Source organism: Acinonyx jubatus, chromosome A2 (assembly GCF_027475565.1).
Source record: "Acinonyx jubatus isolate Ajub_Pintada_27869175 chromosome A2, VMU_Ajub_asm_v1.0, whole genome shotgun sequence".
Lineage (NCBI taxonomy): Eukaryota > Metazoa > Chordata > Mammalia > Carnivora > Felidae > Acinonyx > Acinonyx jubatus.
Genome location: NC_069383.1, coordinates 63943364 through 63961588, shown reverse-complemented (window position 1 = coordinate 63961588; position 18225 = coordinate 63943364). Strand labels below are relative to the sequence as shown.

General features: G+C 33.7%; 1 protein-coding gene across 3 annotated transcripts in view; it reads left to right on the top strand.

Moving 5' to 3' along the window:
* Positions 1 to 18225, top strand: part of PHF14 (PHD finger protein 14) — a 207371-nt gene that overhangs the window by 167980 nt on the left and 21166 nt on the right. The window contains exon 18 of one of the 3 annotated variants that reach the window (XR_008296827.1): positions 3734 to 3815. The exons of the other annotated variants lie outside the window; for them this stretch is intronic. The gene's annotated coding sequence lies outside the window, so the exon portion shown is untranslated. The remainder of the gene's footprint in view (positions 1 to 3733; positions 3816 to 18225) is intronic. 3 annotated transcript variants of the gene reach the window in all.

Sequence of the window (18225 nt, the reverse complement as noted above, 5' to 3'; positions counted from 1 at the left end):
CATACTGTAGGGCAGACATCAGGGTTTAACCGTGACTTCCAAGGCTATCTGTAATCTGCCTCCACACTAATATTACAGATAGCTCTCTTTCAGCTTAAGTCCTAGTTTCTCTACAGTCTTTAGGACCAGACTGATTTCTTTTTCATTTCTTTGCTAGACTATTCATTTGGCATTCAGTAGAGGTTTCTTTGCATTCTTATTCATCTTTTTATGTGGAGGTTCTTTTTACGAGCTAGATTACAAATGCGAATGGAACAGAATATTTCTTTCATACTTTCTTGAAGACTGGGAGTTTCAGTGTTACACATAATTTTCTCTAAGATAGATTTAAAATTGTTTCTAGTGGTCCTTCACTGCTAGCTTATTTCCTATTAGTTGTTACTAAAATTACTTTCTAAACTTTTCTTTTGTTGAATGACAATGGAAATAGTTCAGATTCTGTTTTTTTGCCTTACATGCTCAAGGCTATTTGTTGAAACAACAAACGCTGTCTGAAAATGTAAATTTCTGCCAGCCATGACCCAAATATGTATAAAAGACCAAGAGTAAAAGACATAAGAAAATATCTGTTCAGCAACTTTAAGATAATATCTTTTTTCAGAATAGCTTCTATCCCTGTCTAGTTCACTCAGCATTTCTGCTAATATCTACAAGTACCTGTTGATTATAGTAAATTTCTTTGAAGTAGAGATACAGTTTTAAATTAAAAAGAAATTGTTTTCTCCAGAACGAAGAACATTGGCATTGTCTAAGAGGGTAAAATTAATCTTAAAAAATAGCTATATTTCATATTTTTTGTACATAAATTGAGAAGAAACAGTCTTATTTATAAAGGTATTTTCTTTCTCATCATAGCCCTACCAATATGTCTGCAAGAGTAACCTTATGTTATTGAATGAAATCTGTATTGTATTCAAAGGTATACCACATACTGCACTAGGTACTTGACATATACTAAGATAATAAGGCATGAATCTGGCCCTTTGGGTGGATAATGCATCATTTGAATGTAATTATGAAAACTAGGTAGCATTTGATAGGAATGTAAGTGAGGATAGGCTAAGTTATGCAACACAAACCCCAAAATCTCAAAATTTTACTGGATTAACACAAGTTGAATTCTCATGCAAAATAACATATCAATACAGATTGGCAGAGTGATGCTGCACATCCTAGTAACTTGGGGACCGAAGCTGAAGGCAGTTTTATTTCAACATAGGTAGTCCCTGGTACTATAGCAGGAAATATGGCAAATTGCAGAATGGCTTTTTAAAATTATGTTTGGAAACTTACACACATATCACTCCAGCTTACATTTCATAAATTACATAGTTAAACCTACCTTTAAGATGCCAGGGAAGTTGGGGGCTCCTAGGTGGCTCAGTTGGTTAAGCATCTGACTCTTGATTTTGGCTCAGGTCATGATCTCATGGTTCATGAGTTCAAGCCCCCTGCATCAGACTCTGTGCTGACAGTGCAGAGCCTGGTTGGGATTCTCCCTCTCTGTCCCTCCCCCCCCCCCCCCCGAACTTGTTCTTTCTCTTTCTTTCACCCTCCCTCCCTCCCTCCCTCCCTCCCTCTCTCAAAATAAATAAACTTTTAAAAAAAAGATGGCACCTGGGTGGCTCAGTCGGTAAAGTGTCCAACTCTTGGTTTTGTCTCAGGTCATGATCTTGTGGTTTCATGAGTTCACAGGCCCTTTGCTGGCAGCATGGAGCTTGCTTGGGATTCTCTCTCTTCCTTTCTTTCTTCCCCACCCCCATTCGCACTGTCTCTCTCTCTCTCTCTCTAAATAAATAAATTAAAAAAAAAGAAAAACCAAACCAAAGAAGTATAATGCTGCTATATGCTACCATACTTAAAAGGCCTTTCTGGTATTTGAAGCAACATAGGGGAATCCATGGAGAAAAAAAATGTATAGTTTCTATGGGGGTAACTGTATAAAAGTTTGAAAAGTGTAGTAATAGTTAACTAATGTTTAAAAAACACCTTTTTTTTTAATAAAAATTTGAGCGGGGGCAGTTTTAAGCTTACAGGAACTGAGTGGCAAGTATAGAGAGTTTCCATATGCCCCCTCATTCTTGTTCTCGTATTAACATCTTGCATTACTGCGGTACATTTTGTTACAAATTAATGAGGCACTATTTGAAGTCCACAATTTATATTAGGATTCACTGTATTGTATATTTCATAGGTTTTGAAAAATTTATGATAACATATATCCACCTGTACAGGATCATTCAGAATAGACTGTCCAAAACAATCTCTTGTGCTCCACCTATTTACCCCTCCATCCCTTCCCTCAAACCTGTGGCAACCATAGATCTTTTTCCTGTTTCCATAGTTTTGCCTGTTCCACATGTCATATAGTTGGAATCATATAACATATATGAGAAGAGCATAGCTGAAGTACTGAAACTCTGTGACTTCAAGACTTATTCTAAAGCAACAGTAATCAAGATAATGTGGTATATTTTAAAAAAGACAATGTAATATTAGCAAAAGAGCAGACATATAGATCAGTGCAACACAATCGACAGTCCAGAAATAGACCCTTACACATATGGCAGAGACAGAGGGAGACAGAGGATCCAAAGCAAGCTCTATGCTGACAGCAGAGAGCCTGATGCAGGGCTCGAACCCACAAACTGTGAGATCATGCCCTAAGCCAAAGGCAGATGCTTAACTGACTGAGCCACCCAGGCGCCCCATAAGTCTCTTTTTTAAATAAACTTTGTCAAAAGAATAAAAGTCTTCTTGCATATATATGTGTGTTCTAAGCATACTTACACATAATATCCTTTTATCTTTGCAGGCACTGGAACCCACCTCTTTCTTTACTTGACATACCCTTCTAAGGCCTATAAACTTGGTTTTATTCCTTCTGTCATCAGTGCCCCTCATTACTTCTTCTGGTACAATATTTCCTGAGAAAGTAGTCTCTTCAATGTTCTCAGGGTTCCTATAATCTTAGTCAAATAGTCTCCTTCAGGAATACACTCAAAATCATACAATCTAGGTAACTGGGTAAACTTCGGTGAATGACTTAATCTCTGCCTCATTTCTTCATTTTAAAATGGAGACCATAATAAATAATACTTACTCACTGGAGCTTTGGTGTGGGGCTATTTTATCTGTGCTTTAGAGTTTGGTTATAGTGTCGATGAGCCTGACCTGTATCTAATTCACTTTTCCATTCAGTTGAATGTTCACAAGAAAAAGAAATGAAATGGTTTTAATAAGATAAAGATGAAAGGGTGCCTGGGTGGGTCAGTTGGTTGAGCATTGACTCTTGACTTCGGTTGGGGTCATGATCTCATGATCATGGGATCAGGCCCCCTTTCCAGCTTTGTGTTGAGCGTGGATTCTGCTTGGGATTCTCCCTGCCTCTCCTACCACTCTCCCTGCCTAAAAAAAAAAAAAAAAAAAAGATGAAGTGTATATATATTTTATGTCTGTTACTTACAAAACACTGAGAACACATCCATTGTTTTCACTTTTTTCATTTGAGGGTCATCTAAAATTATTTTAATAGAACTATAATTTTTTAAATACTCCTTAAAAATTTAATTTTAAGCAAGGGTTAATTTTTTTGTGTATTTTTCATGGTAAAGAAATGGCTTTTTTTTTTTTTTCCCATTGCAACTCCAACTTTGTTAAGGAGCAGTTTCCTGCATTGCTAATGTCAAATGTAACTTTAGCTTTCAATTCATTGCTGTGGTTGTGTTTCCAGAGCCTGCTGTAAGAGATAAACCCATTGCAAATGAAGACAGCATTCATTTCCTTCCACCTCAGGCCACACAGAATTGATTGAGGTAATAAAATGACAGCACCTTGTAATATACTGAAGGCTCTTTAATTCGAAAACCAGTTCAAACCTGATTCAGAGCTTGTTTAAAGCTAATTTATAGCTTGCATAATTTTTAGCTGGCCGACCAAGGTAAAGGATGATATATGAAAACTGATAAAGAATTAACTTATGATACATTCAGACTTGTCTTATTAAAGTCAACTGGAATTAAAAAACAGAGGTGGGAGGGGAATGGCAGAAATAATTGGTAAGCTTTGCTTCACATAGGTTAGCATTGTTGACAACAGTTTAAATTTTTCATCATCTCATTTCAGACCTAAATTCTTGTCCTGTCTTTGTAAAATCAGTTCTATTTGCATTTCTTGTATTTTAAAGTCCTTCATTTTTCATCACATATGTATTAAGGTTGGCGAGGCTGGGTGCAGTTAGCAGCTGCTCTGACTTCCACCGTGCCAAATCATGCCACGTTGGCAGTGCTGCTGCTGAATAGTTGTGTCTGTTAGCATTTAATTCAGTCTTTTTCAAGATGCAAGGGGAAAGGAATTAGAACTCTTCAGTTTTATTTGGGCTGAAAAAATCAGTAGGCTTTTTGCCTTTGTGGGCTGTTTTTATCTATTGGAGTGTATTTATCCTTTTTGACCCACAAATAACATAACTACCATAGTAAAGTATTCTATACTCTGAATGAAACCAAATTTTCAGAAATTTCAAGTCAGCATTCATGAATAAAAAATGGATTACATTTTCCTTTTTTATATTTAAATGCTTTACATAGTTATTGATGTGGTTTGAAGTGTTGAGGTTCAGAGCCCACAGCCAAGAAAGAATTGAGATGTCTTCCGTGTGAAAAGGCGGTTTTATTAAAGCACCAGGACAGGACCAGTGGGCAGAAAGAGCTGCCCTGGGATTGTGAGGAGTGACTGATTATATACTTGGGTGTTGGGGGAGGTGAAGGTAATGGACATTTCCGAAAGGACTTTCATACGCTAAAGAAGACTCACAGAACCTTGGAGGCCCAGCTACTGTCACGCTAAAGTTGTTTTTGCCTCTAGTAAAGCATTAACATTAAGACAGTTGCAAGTTCCTGGAGGAGTGTTACACTCTGCCAGCCTCAAGTATTTGTCAGTGGGCTGCACGTTATATCAAAATTTAATTTTATCTACATTTCTCTGCCTTTGTTCCCCACATCAGTTACAGCTTTCTTGTCTTTAAAAAAAAAAAAAAAGGACAGTGGAGGATGGGCATATTTTTGGCCATACGCTATTATTATAGAATCCTAGAAAATGTTGAAACTGAGAAGGGCATTTACCATTCTTAACCCTGTGTATCAACTTAGTCCATTGCAAATGTTTTGGATATCTCAGCTGAAAATATCAATAAACATATATAAACATAATTTACGTATATGAGACCGTATTCTCATATTCTGTAATTTCTTTTTTTTTAATGTTTGTTTATTTTGAGAGAAAGATTGTGAGTAGCAGCACACAGGGAATGGGCAGAGAGAGGCAGACAGAAAATCCCAAGCAGTTTCTGTGCTAACAGCACAGAATCCATCGCAGGGCTGGATCCCACGGAACCATGAGATCAGGACCTTAGCTGACATTGTAAGCTCAACTAACTAAGCTACTCAGGCGCCCCTGTAATTTCTCCAGTGCAACTTGTCTAGCTATTTTGTGAGGTATTAAGACGAAAAAGATTGTGGTTAATCTAATTATGCCCATAGTAAACATGGCCATAATTATTTAATTACTCTTTTGAAAATTACAAAGAGGTACATGCTTATTACGGAATAATATATAAATATGAAAATAGAAACCAGTTAGGGAATAGCCATTGCTAGCATTGTTATTTTTTTCTATGTGTATTTTTAAAGATCCTAACATAACGTAACATATGCCATGCATTCTGAGGGCAGAGTTGCTCCAAGGGGACAAAAATTGGTTCTCACAGGAGTAAAAACCAAAGAGGGTTTGTGACCTCTATCGCTGAACCTTTTCTGATAAAATCTTATTTTTAGTATTTAATTTGTCTCAGGTTTTCTTGGGTATCGCACAAGAAATACTATCATTGAGATCACGAAGAATACACAAAAATGTATAATGATCAGTGCTATAAAACAGTGACAAACAAATGGTTGTGATCATATGACATTTCATCAATTGCTTTATCTTGAAGTTATTTCACATTTGCCTGCTGGCTGTTATTGGCCATCTTGTGGATGCTGTTTATAACTTAGGCTTTAAGAATAAAAAGATTTGTTATTTACTATTATAAACATTATTTAATCCATCATTAATTATTTCAGTTCCTGAAATTAGAAAATACTGACAATATATGAATGATTATTTAGCAGCTATTTTCTCTTATCAAGCAAAACCTAAAGTTCACTAAAATTTTAAGACTTACTTAATTTTTCAGTTACTTTTACTAGAAATGTAATAGTTTGAATGATTTAAGTTTTGCACTGTTATTCTTACATGTTTATGTTACATGTAACTTGACATTATAATTTTTAAATTTTGTAATGTTATTTTATGATTTAAGTATAGTAGACACACAGTGGTACATTAGTTTCAGGTGTACATCATGATTGGACAACAGTATAGTTTACATTTTGCTCACCACAGGTGTAGCTGCCTCTGGCACCACACAATTCTATAACAGTATCATTGACAGTATTCCTTATGCTATGCTTTTTATTCCTGTAATTTATACATTACAGAGGAAGCCTGTATCTCTCACTCCCTTTTTGCCCATTTTGCTCATCCCCCAATTCCCCTCCCCTCTGGCAACCATCAGTTTTTTTCAGTATTTATAGGTCTGGTTCTGCTTCTTGTTTATTCATTTGTGTTTTTTAGATTCCACATGAGTGAAATTATATGGTATTTGTCTTTCTAGGTCTGACTTATTTCACTTAGCATTGTACTCACTGCTCTATCCCTGTTGTTGCAAATGGCAAGATCTCCTCCTCTTTTATTGCTAGTAAAATTCCATTTTGGGTATGTGTGCATATCACATCTTCCATATCCATTCATCTGTGGATGGACACCTAAGTTGCTTCCATATCTTGGCTATTGTAAATAATGCTGCAGTAAACATAGTTTATTAGTGTTTTTATTTTCTTTGGGTAAATTTAAAAATTCTGGTTTTAGTTTTTTGAGGAACTTCCAAACTGTTTCCAACAGTGACTATACCAATTTACATTCATACCAACAGCACACTAGGGTTCAATTTTCTCCTTATCTTTGTCAACACTTGTCTTTTTGATTGCAACCATTCTGACAGGTATAAGGTGATATCTCATTGTGATTTTGATTTGCATTTCTCTAATGATCAGTGATGTTGAGAATCTTTCATGAATCTGTTGGTCATCTGTTAAGTCTTCTTCGGAAAAATGTCTAATCAGGTCCTCTGCCCATTTTTTAATTGGATTATTTTGACCTAATTTATATAAATTAAGATTACTCAGCAATTGTAGTTACACAGTTAAGTTACATATTAATAGCTTTTAATTTTAAATTTGTTACATTATAAAATTATAAACATTTATATTTAGTCGTTCATAACCTTAAAGAGTTAAGCTCTTTTTAAGCATAAAGCTTAACTCCCTTTTATTATATAAAGTACAGCTATACAAACAGCACGTACACAGATATGCAATATATCTGTGGCATTAAAATTTCATGGGAGGCACTTATGAAAAAAATTTCTTAAAAAAAATTTTTTTAACATTTATTCATTTTTTGAGAGACAGACATAGCGTGAGTAGGGGAGGGACAAAGAGGGGGGAGGGGCACAGAGAGAGGGAGACACAGAATCTGATGCAGGCTCTAGGCTCTGAACTGACAGCACAGAGCCCAACATGGGGCTCGAACTCGCAGACCATGAGATCTTGACCTGAGCCGAAGTCAGATACTTAACCGACTGAGCCACCCAGGTGCCCCTACTTATGAAAAAAATTTCTAAGAAAACTCTTTGGGGGATGCTAATAACAAAGGGTTGAGAAACACTAGCATAAACAACTTTTACGTTGCTCTTTTCCTTAATATTCCATAATAAGCATTAAGGGGTAGCGGAGTGTTCCAGTTGGTTAAGTGTCAAACCTTTTTTTTTAATAAAGTTTTTTTTTAATGTTTACTTACTTATTTTGAGAGCAAGCAAGAGGGGAGGCGTAGAGAGAGGGAGAAAGACAGAATCCCAAGCAGGTTCCATGGCTCAGCATGGAGCTGGACAGACGTGGGGCAAGATCATGACCTGAGCCGAAATCCAGAGTCTGACACTTAACCAGCTGAGCCACCCAGGCAGCCCTAAGTGTCAGACTACGGATCTCAGCTTAGGTCATGATGTCACAGTTAACGAGACAGAGCCTAGCATGGGGCTCTGTGCTGACAGCATAGGAGCTTGCTTGGGATTCTCTGTCTCTGCCCTTCCCTACGCAGTCTTTCTCTCTTTCTCTCTCTCTCTCTCTCTCTCTCTCTCTCTCTCTCTCTCTCTCTCAAAATAAATAAATATTTAAAAAAATATTTTTCATAAAGTCAGTTTTGTGACCTACACACGGTGTATGTTGCTAAATTAAGAAGTAAATAGATCTATTTGTGACATCAGTCATTATAATCAGTTTTATTTGAAACATATTTTGAGATCATAACCCATAAATATCCATAAAGTACTAGATCACTTTGTGATTGTTGGAGACAGAATTGTAAATATCTATGTAGAGAGTGAAACATAAGTCTTAATAAATCTAATTTTCAGTAGGATTCCTTTGTAACATTTTTTGTGTGTTACTATTTGAAGTCTTTCAAATGATCTGACCTTTGTTTTACTATGGCCCTTCTGGTTTGTATGCCTATTTTTGTCTTCTATAATTCTAGGGTTTGATTTATGAGTCTACTTATTCACATACATTAATGCCTTTATCCTGGCCACTACTATACTATGAAGATTCAAAAAAGAGTAAGACATTTTGTCTAATAATTACTTAAAAATGGGAGCTAGGGGCGCCTGGGTGGCGCAGTCGGTTAATCGTCCGACTTCAGCCAGGTCACGATCTCGCGGTCCGGGAGTTCGAGCCCCGCGTCGGGCTCTGGGCTGATGGCTCAGAGCCTGGAGCCTGTTTCCGATTCTGTGTCTCCCTCTCTCTCTGCCCCTCCCCCGTTCATGCTCTGTCTCTCTCTGTCCCAAAAGTAAATAAAAGTTGAAAAAAAAAATGGGAGCCAAATAGAATTCTTCCTCTGAGTAATTCTATCTCATTGGGAAACAGGCATGTAAATTGAAAGACTAAAGACCTATTACTCTCCTTTAAAAGTCCCAGGTATATGAAAAAATTAAAAAATAAAGTCCAAGGTATATGATACTATTGTTTCATGGAGCCAAGCAAGCAAATACTTGGCAGAATGAAGTACAACAATGACAAACGTTTTACCATATAAATCATATATATTTTACACTAATAATATTTTAATTTCTAAAACATACCTCATGTCTATATTTCCAATAATTATTTTCAGAAAAACAGATTCTAGGAGACAAGCACACTAAGACTGAGAATTGTATATTTTTTATTGTTATTGTGTATGGCTTGAAGACATACTTCTTTTTTATTTATTTACCTCCATTCTTATTTGGTTCAAAGTCACTAAATTTTAAAACTCCTTGACTTCAACCATATAATATACAAATTTATTTTTAAAAATAGCATTCCAAATTTTTAAGTGATTTTGGAGCCTTTGTAACAGGTGATTTTAAAACCCAAATAATGTAACCAAATGGAAACATATGGTTGTTGTATTTTTCTCATTTTTATAGCTCTAGAAGGATGTTCTTTTTAGAGCAAATATTTTATTTTTTCCCTGTATGAGTTCTTACAATCTATTAAAACAAAGACTTTGGAGATATTCTCACCACAGAAATCTCAGGGACTAGAACTGCCTGCAAAGAAAAAAAACAAAAAACAACTATTTTCATATTTACAACATTTATGTAAGAACATTTTATTTTATAAGCAGACTGCTTTTTAGATATGTTCTTCCAGTCCCACTGAAATTAACAATAAAAAGAAGTTGGGTTCAAAGTAATTTTAAGCAAAAATTATGCCTAGCACAGAACTAATTTAAAAATTTACAGACTTATTTACAAGTGACCTATTAAGAGAAAACATTTAATTTGTATAGTTTCTGTTACTACAAATAAGACATTTATCTATATTTAACCTTCTAAGTCATTGTGTTTATTTCAATGTATACCTGGTTCTTCTAACATTTGGAGGGTATTAACACGACTTAGTAGCATTTGCATATAGGAAGATTCATTTTAGAAACTCTGTTCTCTATTTGAGTAGCTTTATGTATTGACCTAGGTAAAAGCATGATCAAGTTAACTAATTGTCCATTCTTATGAACTTCATATTGAGAGGAAAGTAGACAAACAGAAATCATCAGCCTTTAATTTGAAATAAAGCATTTTACAAAGTTGTATTATGTTTAAATGAAGAATGTATTTTACATTAACCCTAAAGTATAAGTGATTTAAAATGTTAAAAGGCAAATGTATGGAGTATACCAAGCATTTAGCTTTGTTTCTGAAAGAAATGAAAAATAAATTACAAAAAATGAAAAAGTCAAATAGTAACTTTTGGTGTATCTTTTAAGGTACTAAAAGTTATAGTAGGAATACAAAATATAGTAAATGTTCTTAGAATTGATAAGAGTTAAGTAAAATTTTCCATAGGATATGATGTACTCTTACAAATAATGTACTAAGACATCATTATAATCAAGTTCATATAATAAGGCATTGACTTCTGGATTCCTGAGTGCGGGGATGAGCTGGCTTCTGATGCCAGTTATTTGCAGAGCCACAAGTCTTTACCCATTTCTACATATTATTCTACACAAATCCCTGTGTATGTCCCTACACACATTTTTTTATATGTGATTCTGCACATGTCTCTGTACACCAACCTTTTTATACCCCTATATACATCCTTACAGACATTCTGACACATTCTACACATATCCTTACACACTGAGCCCTTGCAGAGCCTTTTCCAAGTCCCTTTGTACACACACTCTCTATGTATATATACACTCGACACTCAAAACTTGCCTTTCTTGTCCTTATTATAGATGATGTACCCTATCTTATTTTTTTCTATTAAATTTTACTGTTAAAGCCAAATTGTTCAGAAGTCACTAAATCCACATTTTGTGTAGACTAGAACATGCTTGCTGTTCTAGCACATTTGGAGTGATACATAGGTCAGTATTTTTTTGTTACATGTCTAGGCATATGAATACAGATGAAGCAAATATAAGCTAGGTGGAAGTAACATTTTACTTACAATCCAAATTTTGTATAACATTTCTTTAAAGCTTTCATGTTCTCATTGTTCAGCAGTGATGAGCTTTAAATTTATAAATTTTTTTCTCACCATATGATAAACAAACTGCAGAATATCTTACATAGAAATATTTAAAGAAACTAGAAGTTCAGGCAAAAAGCTTCAAATGATAGGATTTGAAAGAGTCTTAGGATTGAAATTTATATCCTTTATGATTTAATGATTGGCTTCATGCCAATAGAATGGCAGTAGGTTGCAAAGTTTGGCCTTATCTGAAATTGTTCCCAACTACTTACTGACATTAAGAAATGTTTAATTCCTGGGAAACATCTTTGATGTATGGTCAGTCTTTTCATGTAAATGTCAAAAGCCAGTATGTTTTGTGTTATGTTTATTATCCATAAGGTAACCTCTTTCTTTATATGTCTATTTCTATAAGATTGAAATTAAGTGAAACATGCCTGAGGAACATGAGGTTTATGGTCAGTCATACCTGGATTTGAATATCTCCTCCTCCATTTGGTAGTTGTGATGCTCTGCACAAATTCCTTAACCCTTCTGAGTTTCAATGTCATCATTGATAACATAAAGATAATACTGTATAAGCTTGTTTTGAAGATCAGAGAATAGCCTATGTAGCATGCATAGCACAATTCTTGGCCCATTAAATCCTCTATAAATGGTAATACACATCATCGTGATAATTATCAATACAAAAAGCTATAGTAGGTATACAAAAGGTATAGTAAGTGTTTCTAGAATTGATGGGAGTTGAGTAAAATTTTCCATAGGATATGATGTAATGTACTAATACAATTATAGTAATAATAATCATGATGATATATAGTTAATACTTTTGTTGCTAATCTTATGTTTATCCTGACTTGTGAGCAAAGCCATGCTATTTTGTTTCATGTTTGATTTTTCATAACTCAAAGAATAGAATGCCAAAAAACTTACAGTAGCTCTTTATATAATTGTTACTGTCAAAAAGATTCTTTGAGAACAATGGTATCGTATATAAATCTGGTTATAGGCTCTTTTTTTCTGGATTAATATAGAATTACAGCATAGTACTATTTCATATTTTCAACAGAGGATCACATGAATACTATATTTTTGAAGCATCTCAAGTTTTAATTTAAGCTATTATTCTTACATTTCATATGATACTGAATTATTGCTAGTAGCAGGTCAATAGATACTATAAATGTGCTCCAAATAAGTAATGTCTGCCTTAAAAATTGAGTTGGTTAGAATTATAAAGCATTTACCCAGGGAAAGAAATGGTTCCTCAAGGTTATTTGAGGAAAATACCAGTTTCATGAGGAGTTCTATTCATACTATACTTCTTATTCATTTAGAATAGGTGGAATCTTTGAATTTAAATCTAGAATTCACTTTGCAGATCAACTGGTCAAATGTTCTTAGACCTCATCCCCCTCAAGGTTATCTCTGTATTGAAGAATCTGGAGTTCCAAGAAGATTTGTGAATGAATTGTCAGAGACCCGTAATTGGGGCAGGTGGAGTGGCTCAGTCAGTTGAATATCCAACTTGGGCTCAGGTCATGATCTCGTAGTTCTTGAGTTCAAGCCCAGTGTCAGGCTCTGTGCTGTCAGCACAGAGCCAGCTTCTGATCCTCTATCTGCCCCCTTGTCTCTCCCTCCCTCTCTCTCTCTCTCTCTCAAAAATAATAAATAAATATTAAAAAAAAGACCCATAATAAATAGCAGGGCCCAGCTAAGGACTTTAGACTTTATGTCTCCAAGTCCATTGGTCTTTGCCATATATAGTACTGATATTCAGTGTTCCATTGTGTACATTTGTGACTAAATCTCTTACAGTGTCTACATATTTCCCAAATATCGTATCATTTCCATGATTATCTAATTGGGCTTATTGTTTGGCATATGTAGACAAATATTTTCCCATTTTGATATAAAATATTTAAAATTTTTTCTTGCATTGTGGTATATAATAGTCTTGATCATCAAGAGCTTAATTGGATATATGGTTCCTACAAAAAGGTTTAATCTGTGTACAGATTTTATTTGAAATTAACAGCATTTTGCATCAATGTAGTATGTGACTGATAACAGGTATTTTTGTGTCTCATTTTTAAATGTAGTTTGAAACTGTTTCTAGTACCTATAAATTTTATACTGATCGCTTTATTAGTGATATTGCTGTTCCTAATTGATACTTCCTTCTCCTTACCGTGTAGTCTTCCAAAATTTAAAAAATACTGCATCATGAAAGAAAAAAAATAGCATATTTTCCTTAAATTATCAAACTATGAGCATTTTTTGTCACAAAAACTTACGTAGCTACCTTTTCAATATCTAAATATCAGAGGTAAAAGGAAGAATTTACTTAAAACAAGCACCACTGATTATTATTTTTTATTTTTATATTAGGATTTTTTAGGCATGTTTTTTTAGAGATGCTTTTCAATTAAAGCCAAAGTTTTACTCTTTTTGGCAAAGTGTGCTATAGACAACAGTGTTAAATTTATTATCAGTGTAGATTCGTGAACCAAAAACACATATCCCAAACACACAAAATTACAGATTTAAAATTTTCTCAGTAACCTTAGATATCCTCAAATTTAAAGCTGGTGGAAATACTTGATGCCCTTTTCCATTCTTACAGTGATACACATTGTAATTATTCACTGCTCTATAATGGATCATTTTTTATCTATATCTTGTGTCTTTTCTGTCTATATAGAGTAAATATTTATGTTTTCCCATTTTTCTGAACTAAGAGATACACATAAAATAGGTTTGAACTAGCCACTATAACTCATTTAAAAGAAAGGCCTTACACTGATATTGTATGGAAGAGAAAACTATCTAAATCATTTCAGCAGCCAGCTTATAACCAAGATAACATCAGCATTTTCCTTCTTGAAAATGTATCTTCCATATATTAAAGTAAGGATGCTGTATTTTATTAAAAATAGTATGACAAGTTTAACCTATCATTATCACAAATCTAGCTTAAAGAAAATCTTACTATGTTTGATAGGGGGAAAAATAGTAAGATTTTGTTTTAGTCACATGTTCACTATACAAAACCACCAAAAAACAATGTAAAAAAAAAAAGTAGTTCTTATGTTAATAGCACAATACTTTAAGTTCTCAAAGTCAAATTATTATCCTATATAAACATACAGTATTAAAATGACATTAATGATTTAATGGCTAGTTGGCTAATGTCATAAAAGTTACCAGTTTGAAAAATCTAGTATTTTCTGCTCATACAAAATGTAGCCCTGTAATTTACTGCTTCATCTTTTTGTAGTTAAGTATTTGTCTAGGATAGGAACAAGCTATACACTACTTGGTTGCATTACTTAAAAATTAGAAATAGGGGCACCTGGGTCGCTCAGGGTGTTGGGCTCCAACTCTTAATTTCAGCTCAGGTCGTGACCTCACAGTTCACAGATTCAAGTTCCACATGGGTCTCTGCGCTGACAGGGAACAGCCTGCTTGGGATTACCCCTCTCTCTCTGCCCTGTTCGTTTGCTCGCTCTCTCTCAAAATAAATAAACTTTTTAAAAAATTAGAAGTATAAAAGATTTTACGTATGTTAGAAATATTTGACAGGCTTTGAGAATCCAGATTTACTTTACATTTCTTCACTTCTCCAACAATGAAAAACAAAATTTTATTGAATAGTCTCTATACTAAAATATGCCCTTAATTAATTTTTGAAGATGGTATACTACAGTAATTTGTAAATAAATAAAATACATAAGCTTCATTTAGCATAATTTTTTATAAATAACTATGCATCATTTTAATTACTTTTTTCATATTACTGTTTATCTGTGGTATGTTTAGTAAGGAATTAAGTGGCAGATTACTTTAATAGCTACATTTTTAAATGTATTATTATATTCTTATACAAGTAATATATGTTTACTAAGATCATTCAAAAAATGCAAAAAAAAAAAAAAAAGAATAAAGAAAACAAAACTCCTAACCTACCTCTCAGGTAACCACTGTTAGGATATTAGTATATCTCTTTCTACCTTTTTATCTTGCCTTCATTTAACAAATATTTACTGAGCATTTTATAAGTATAAGGCCCCGTAATAGTTGCTTAGTACCATGGCATCCATGACAGGATACAGCTCCTGTCTTCTTGATGCTTGCTTATAGTCTATCAGAGAATATAGACAAATGAGAAGGAAGCTATGGAAAAATAACTGAAGGTACTGTTAAAGCCAGTAGCAAGAGAACTAACCTGGTTTGTTGGGTCCCAGCAAATATTCTTGATATTTTTAGAATGTGGTAGGAGTGTTCTGTGATGCCAGTATCATAATAGGCATATGTTCTCACTTGTTCTTTCCCTCTCTCCCTCTCCCTCTCTCTACTTCTCTCTCTCGTTCTCTCTCTGTAGGTATATGTTCTCACTTCTTCTTTCCCTCTTTCTCTCCCTGTCTCTTATATTTTAAAATTTCCACTGGCTGTTTCACTGAGGATCTAGAAGAAAATAAAAGTTCTTGTGTGCATAAACCTTCATATCTGAAAAATTCACATTATTTTAAGAACCACTATGGTATCATTATCACTGCTATAAACTTAAATAGACTGAAAATGAGCAAATCTCCAAAATGTCTCTTAGGCAATTTCATTATGGGCAGAAAAGAATTTAGCATTTCCAAATTATTTTTATGATAATATAAAGTTGCTGATTCACTTGTTATAATTTATGGAAGTATTTTATCCAGCTTTAACACTGCTATTGTCTTAAAGCAATTAGCACAGTTACATATCAATTTTGCAATAATATTTTATAGCAATATACTTAATTTAATCAAACTATTTAAAGACCAGTTTTTCTAATAATTACATGCTTTGTTTTTACCATTATGAAATATGCTAATGAATTTGAAAAATAACATGTATTAGATATATGAGCAGTACTATAATCCTGTTTGATTAAAAACAGTAAATTATTGTCATATAATGTTATAAACCTTTTAAGTTTTTGGTTTTCTATTTTTATTCTATTCTGTATGTTATATATTACCATATTTTAAACTGGTTATATTAGCAAATTTAGGAAAATATAAAATCATATTTCATATTTAAAAATTTTAATAGTGGCAAATAAGCTCTTGAATATGTTGAGCCTAAATTCTTCATCATTAATTAACTGTATTAAATTAATTCTATTATCTTAAAATGTTTTGTTGGAAAATCTAGACTTATGACAGTATGTTTTATGACAGTTTCTAGTGCTTTATAATGAAAACATGAGGATTCCTATATTTATTTAAATATTATAAAATTAATTTTGAAAGAAAATTTTGTTATAACCAAAAACTTCATTTGAGACACTAATGCCAGAGAAATATCAGATAGAAAATATTTTAGTTCCTTGAAAAAGAATTTCTTCATTTGTTTAAATTTTCTTTGACAAACATGTTTTAATATCTACCAGTCTTTCAGAGACCCTAACTTTGACCTCATCCTTTCTCCAGTTATTACCTCCCGATTACAGTCATGTAGTGTTAATTCTCAGAACACTAAACTGAAGTTGAGAAAATCATTCTGAAATGACTGTTTATGGTTGAGTGTATAAAGCAACATATATGCATATTTTTTTAAAGGAGTTCTAGATCTCTGCTTTGTGAAAGTTTCCCTTTCATACATATATTCAGCTTCATATGGTCATTTTGAGACTAGGACATACAGACTTAAAAGGAGATGGTGAAAGATGTTCTTATGGACAGTACATGCAGTGGACTCTGCAAACCAGTGCTGCAGTTTTGGTTTTTGTTTTTGTTTTGTTTTTTGTTTTTTGTTTCTTATTCAAGCTGAAAGTCTAGGGTACCAGGACAGAGATATATATACCATATATTGTTTATAGAGGAGGTAGATTTTTATGCTGCAGGAAGGTTTGATTAATATATAGAAGATATAAAAAATAACGCTTGACTAAAAGCCCAGAAATAGTATTGCTAGAAGCCCAAACTATCAGGAGTAATTTTACCATGAGTCTTTTGGTCTTTCTACCATGGTTCAAAGATTGCTGCTATAGCTCCAGTCTTAAAATTAAACAGGAAGGATGAAGTGCAACATGACATGTCCTGGCCCCTCTTTAAATTATTTCAACTGGGCTTTGATCTCTACCATTCTACTGAAATGATTCTTGTAAGGTCACTTACAGTCTCTTTCTTGTCAAAGTAGTCATACCTCTGCTTGAATCTTATCTGACTTCTTAATATCTTTTGGCAATCAATTGGCCATTTCCTCTTTCTTGAAAATGTTCTTATCTTGGTTTCTGTGGCCCATATTGTCCCCTAATTTTCTTCATACAAAACTGGCAACTCCTCAGTCCTGTTAGCTAAATTCTTCACCTCTACCTAAGTTGTATTAACATGGCTTATTAGTCCTTGGGGCCTTTTTCTTCACTATTTACGTATTGTTCCCTAGATGATTGCAAAAGTCTTATAATAACTATATGTTGAGGACTTCAAAACTTCTAATACCAGTGCTTAATTCTTCTTCCAAGATCTAAATTCATCTGTCCAAATATTTGCTGACATTGGCATTGAATATCTAAAGACTGTCTTAAGCTCAATACTGCCAAAATAGAATTCTTATGTCCTCATTCTTCATCACTCCCATCACAACTATGTCTCCCATAGTCTTTACCAACTTACCCATTTTTGGGTGCCAACAACAGAGGAATCATTCCTAATTACTTTTTTGTTGTTGTTGTTGATTTCCATATCTACCTATCAGCCTGCCCTTACTCTAAACCATAACATACTCTGAACCATATTATACTTTCTACTCCTACTACTACTACAATACTTTAAGACACTCTCATTCCTGATACGGACTATTGCAGTAGCCTTTTGCCCTATGTCCCTATTTTCATTTTTACCTATCCTCTATTTTCTCTAAATTGCAACCAAAACAAGCATCGAATTCAAAATCAAATCATATTACTTAAATTTTTAAACCCTCCAATGGCTTCTCATTGCAAATAGAATATCCAATATGGCCCACATAGTTGTACCTAACATTTAATATCGTGCCAAAT